We start from the raw sequence: 7,245 nt of genomic DNA, 5'->3' as shown, positions 1-7,245 counted from the left end.
ATAGACTGTACAACATAGACCATATACCATACAACATAGACTATAGACCGTACAACATAGACTGTACAACATAGACCATAGAACATAGACCAAAGACCGTACAACATAGACCATAGGCCGTACAACATAGACCATACAACATAGACCATAGACCATACAACATAGACCACAGACCGTACAACATAGACTGTACAACATAGACCATAGAACATAGACCATAGACCGTACAACATAGACCATAGGCCGTACAACATAGACCATACAACATAGACCATTGACCATACACCATAGACCATACAACATAGACCATAGACCATACAACATAGACCATAGACCATACAACATAGACCATAGACCGTACAACATAGAACATAGACCATAGACCGTACAACATAGACCATACAACATAGACCATAGACCATACAACATAGACCATACAACATAGACCATAGACCGTACAACATAGACCACAGACCATACAACATAGACCATACAACATAGAACATACAACATAGACCATAGAACATAGACCATAGACCGTACAACATAGACCATAGACCGTACAACATAGACCATAGACAATACAACATAGAACATACACCATACAACATAGACCATACAACATAGACCATAGACCATAGACTGTACAACATAGACCATAGACCGTACAACATAGACCATACAACATAGACCATACAACATAGACCATAGACCATACAGCATAGACCATAGACCGTACAACATAGAACATAGACCATAGACTGTACAACATAGACCATAGACCGTACAACATAGACCATACAACATAGACCATAGACCATACAACATAGACCATACAACATAGACCATACAACATAGACCATAGACTGTACAACATAGACCACAGACCATACAACATAGACCATACAACATAGAACATACAACATAGACCATACAACGTAGACCATACAACATAGACCATACAACATAGACCATAGAACATAGACCGTACAACATAGACCATACAACATAGACCATAGGCCATACAGCATAGACCATAGACTGTACAACATAGACCATAGACCATACAACATAGAACATACACCATACAACATAGACCATAGAACATAGACCATAGAACATAGACCATAGACCGTACAACATAGACCATAGACCGTACAACATAGACCATAGACTGTACAACATAGACCATAGACTGTACAACATAGACCATAGACCGTACAACATAGACCATACAACATAGACCATAGACTGTACAACATAGACCATAGACTGTACAACATAGACCATAGACCGTACAACATAGACCGTACAACATAGACCATAGACTGTACAACATAGACCATAGACTGTACAACATAGACCATAGACCATACAACATAGACCATAGACCGTACAACATAGACCGTACAACATAGGCCATAGACCATACAACATAGACCATAGACCATACAACATAGACCATAGACTGTACAACATAGACCATAGACCGTACAACATAGACCATACAACATAGACCATAGACCGTACAACATAGACCGTACAACATAGACCATAGACCATACAACATAGACCATAGACTGTACAACATAGACCATAGACCGTACAACATAGACCGTACAACATAGACCATAGACCATACAACATAGACCATAGACTGTACAACATAGACCATAGACCGTACAACATTGACCATACAACATAGACCATACAACATAGAACATAGACCATAGACTGTACAACATAGACCGTACAACATAGACCATAGACCATAGACTGTACAACATAGACCATAGACCGTACAACATTGACCATACAACATAGACCATACAACATAGAACATAGACCATAGACTGTACAACATAGACCATACAACATAGACCATAGACCATACAACATAGACCATAGACCGTACAACATAGACCATAGACCATACAACATAGACCATAGACCGTACAACATAGACTGTACAACATAGACCATAGAACATAGACCATAGACTGTACAACATAGACCATAGACCGTACAACATTGACCATACAACATAGACCATAGACCATACAACATAGACCATAGACTGTACAACATAGACCATAGACCGTACAACATTGACCATACAACATAGACCATACAACATAGAACATAGACCATAGACTGTACAACATAGACCATACAACATAGACCATAGACCATACAACATAGACCATAGACTGTACAACATAGACCATAGACCATACAACATAGACCATAGACCGTACAACATAGACTGTACAACATAGACCATAGACCGTACAACATAGACCATAGGCCGTACAACATAGACCATGGACCATACAACATAGACCATAGACCGTACAACATAGACTGTACAACATAGACCATAGAACATAGACCATAGACCGTACAACATAGACCATAGGCCGTACAACATAGACCATACAACATAGACCATTGACCATACAACATAGACCATACAACATTGACCATACAACATAGACCATAGACCATACAACATAGACCATACAACATAGACCATAGACCGTACAACATAGACCGTACAACATAGACCATAGACCATACAACATAGACCATAGACCATAGACCATACAACATAGACCATACAACATAGAACATACAACATAGACCATACAACATAGACCATACAACATAGTCCATAGAACATAGACCGTACAACATAGACCATACAACATAGACCATACAACATAGACCATAGACCATAGACTGTACAACATAGACCATAGACCGTACAACATAGACCATAGAACATAGACCATAGAACATAGACCATAGAACATAGACCATAGAACATAGATCATAGACCACACATCCCCCAGCTCAGTACCCCTGCTTATTATAGAGTAGAACTAACTCCATGCATTTTTCTTGACAGATTGAATAACCCTTCGTACTACAGCTCTCTTCATTAGGAAATCAACTAGATTCTCAGGAGTCATATTCCTACGCATCACTTGGTAAACACTAGTTCTTTCTCCAATAGCCGCAGTGCACTCTTCAGTCCACCAAGGAACCACCTTCCTTTTTTCTCACGCAATTCACCCATTGGTACATATAAAATTCACAGCACTCAAAATCAGAGAGGTCACAGAGGCAACACATACATCAGCCCGGCTTCTCTAAACACAAACTGTCCAACAGACTTTTAAGCAATGATCACCAAACATTTCCCAGTCTGCTTCAAAACCGTGCACTCTCCTCAAACAATAGCATGTTATTCTTTCACTGTAATAGCCACTGTAACTTGGACAGTGCAGTTAGATTAACAAGAGTTTAAGCTTTCTGCCAGTATCAGATATGTCTATGTCCTGGGAAATGTTCTTGTTACTTACAACCTCACGCTAATCGCGTTAGCCTACGTTAGCTCAACCATCCCGCTGGGGGACCCACCATATCCTGAAGAAGCGATTAGCATCATCTATGAAATCACCATCTTCTGAATGGTGCCCCTATCTGGAATAGTAATGTTTAAAAGTTCATGCTACACCAAGTCAGGAAGTGATCACCCCCAACAGTAGAATCATTCCATTCCATTCACACGCCAGACGTATTAGCGTTAAAAGCCAGTTGTGAGGTCCAGGCAGGATGTAACCTCTCTGACAACGTCAACTCCTGTACCACGTCATTAAGACATACTAATGGTCTTGTTTCCATCACATCTTCCACAATAGTAACATTATAATTTTTTTTAACCTTTATTTTTAATTAGGCAAGTCAGTTAAGAACAAAATCTTATTTTCAATGACGGCCTAGGAACAGTGGGTTACCTATCTTGTTCAGGGCCAGAACGACAGATTTTTTACCTTGTCAGCTCGGGGATTCTATCTTGCAACCTTTCGGTTACTAGTCCAACGCTCTAAACACTAGGCAACCTGCCGCCCCATCTGTACGTGTGTTGTACGTGTGCTTCCCCCATAAACTACTATGTGTATTAAAGTCGTCACACCATAATTCTTATTTCATCAAACATCGCTACAGATAGTTGACGACAAGGGTTGTAAAAATTGTGTAACTTAATATTGTTAAATAAAGGGTTAAATAAATACAACAATTTAACTGTAGATTTCCACCATCACTCATTCAAATTCAGATGGGACAGGTATATTACGATATACAAGACCTTCCCCTATGAACGTATAACGCACACCACCCTGTCCAGTTAATCTATCAGATCTGATTGAACAATAACCAGGAACAATAAAATCAAGATGTGGTATAAGCCATGTTTCTTGAACACATATCACATCAGGTTTGATCTCTAAATCTATTACATATTTCTTAAACTCCTGACTGTTAGCAAAAAGGCTTCTGGCATTCCTCTGAAGGAAAACAAAAAACATTATTCTAATTGTCATCATACTGAGACATTCCATCAATAACATTATGAACATTATCATTGTCTTTCTGGGATGTTGTTATTGTAGTCATATGGTCTCTGAACATTATCATTGTCTTTCTGGGATGTTGTTATTGTAGTCATATGGTCTCTGGACATTATCATTGTCTTTCTGGGATGTTGTTATTGTAGTCATATGGTCTCTGGACATTATCATTGTCTTTCTGGGATGTTGTTATTGTAGTCATATGGTCTCTGGACATTATCATTGTCTTTCTGGGATGTTGTTATTGTAGTCATATGGTCTCTGGACATTATCATTGTCTTTCTGGGATGTTGTTATTGTAGTCATATGGTCTCTGGACATTATCATTGTCTTTCTGGGATGTTGTTATTGTAGTCATATGGTCTCTGGACATTATCATTGTCTTTCTGGGATGTTGTTATTGTAGTCATATGGTCTCTGGACATTATCATTGTCTTTCTGGGATGTTGTTATTGTAGTCATATGGTCTCTGGACATTATCATTGTCTTTCTGGGATGTTATTATTGTAGTCATATGTATGGTTGTGTGTCTTTGTACTGTACTCATAATAAAATAAAACAATTATCAATGGTGGAAACATTTGAATAAAGACAATTTAAGACACCTCATTAGCATAATTCATGTTGACATAGCATCATCATATGCCATGTTTATGTAGCCTAACGCTTGGACAGGAAATCCGACTCAACCACTTAGGAGAAGATAAGTAGAACATTGTCTCAACCATTAGGTATCTTAGAAGATAAGTAGAACATTGTCTCAACCACGAGGTATTCTAGGAGATAAGTAGAACATTGTCTCAACCACTAGGTATCCTAGAAGATAAGTAGAACATTGTCTCAACCACTAGGTATCTTAGGAGAAGATAAGTAACACTTTGTCCATACACTGAGTTTCCCTCCAAATGTCAGAGGTAAGAAGCATCTCATAGGAGTCTGGTACAGGGCAGAAACAGGTCATCTTGTTCTGTCTGAGACTATCCACCTGAGAACTATGTCCTCTTTTCTAACTCTCACTGTAATCACTATGGAAAGACTGAACATTGGGGATACCTGTCAATGTAATCACTATGGACAGACTGGGCAGTAGACATATTTCTCACTGTAATCACTATGGACAAACTAGACTGTAGGATACCTCTCACTGTAATCACTATGGACAGACTGGACAGTATGATACCTCTCACTGTAATCACTATGGACAGACTGGACAGTAGGATACGTCTCACTGTAATCACTATGGACAAACTAGACAGTAGGATACCTCTCACTGTAATCACTATGGACAGACTGGACAGTAGGATACGTCTCACTGTAATCACTATGGACAAACTAGACAGTAGGATACCTCTCACTGTAATCACTATGGACAGACTAGACAGTAGGGATACCTCTCACTGTAATCACTATGGACAGACTAGATAGTAGGATACCTCTCACTGTAATCACTATGGACAGACTGGACAGTAGGGATACCTCTCACTGTAATCACTATGGACAGACTAGACAGTAGGGATACCTCTCACTGTAATCACTATGGACAGACTAGACTGTAGGATACCTCTCACTGTAATCACTATGGACAGACTGGACAGTAGGATACGTCTCACTGTAATCACTATGGACAGACTAGACTGGCTCACTGTAATCACTATGGACAAACTAGACAGTAGGATACTTCTCACTGTAATCACTATGGACAGACTAGACAGTAGGGATACCTCTCACTGTAATCACTATGGACAGACTAGATAGTAGGATACCTCTCACTGTAATCATTATGGACAGACTAGATAGTAGGATACCTCTCACTGTAATCACTTTGGGCAGATTAGACAGTATGATACCTCTCACTGTAATCACTATGGACAGACTAGACAGTAGGATACCTCTCACTGTAATCACTATGGACAGACTAGACAGTATGATACCTCTCACTGTAATCACTATGGACAGACTAGATAGTAGGATACCTCTCACTGTAATCACTATGGACAGACTAGACAGAATGATACCTCTCACTGTAATCACTATGGACAGACTAGACAGTATGATACCTCTCACTGTAATGGCTAAAAAGGTAAAAATGTTGTCCATGATAACATTCAAACACAAATATATATATTTTTTAAATGTAACCTTTATTTAAATAGGTAAGTCAGTTAAGAACAAATTCTTTGGCTTGTGTGACGTTTGCATTATGTACGCCCAACTGGTCCAAACACCCTTCTTTCATTTTTGCATACTAGGGGGCGCTATTTTAATTTTTGGATGAAAAACGTTCCCGTTTTAAACAATATTTTGTCATGAAAATCTCGACTATGCATATAATTGACAGCTTTGGAAAGAAAACACTCTGACGTTTCCAAAACTGCAAAGATATTGTCTGTGAGTGCCACAGAACTGATGTTACAGGCGAAACCCAGATAAAAATCTAATTAGGAAGTGCCGCATTTTTTGAAACCGCCTCATGCCAATGACTCCTTATATGGCTGTGAAGGAGCTAGGAGTCAGCTTACGTTTTCCACGTTTTCCCCAAGGTGTCTACAGCATTGTGACGTCTTTTTAGGCATTTCCATTGGAGAATGGCTGTAAGAGACCATATAGGGCGAGTGGTCGCATGGTGTCTCCGGGAGAAAACCTTGCGTAAAATACTGAGGTAGCGATTTTTCCAATCGTTTCTTTATGAGAAACCAACTGCCTCGACGGATATATTATCGAATACATATGTTAAAAACACCTTGAGGATGGATCCTAAACAATGTTTGCAGTGTTTCTGTCGATATTATGGAGCAAATTTTGAAAAAAGTTTGGTGTTATAGTTGAA

Source organism: Oncorhynchus tshawytscha, linkage group LG08, assembly GCF_018296145.1.
Source record: "Oncorhynchus tshawytscha isolate Ot180627B linkage group LG08, Otsh_v2.0, whole genome shotgun sequence".
NCBI lineage: Eukaryota > Metazoa > Chordata > Actinopteri > Salmoniformes > Salmonidae > Oncorhynchus > Oncorhynchus tshawytscha.
This window is presented reverse-complemented; position numbering follows the sequence as displayed.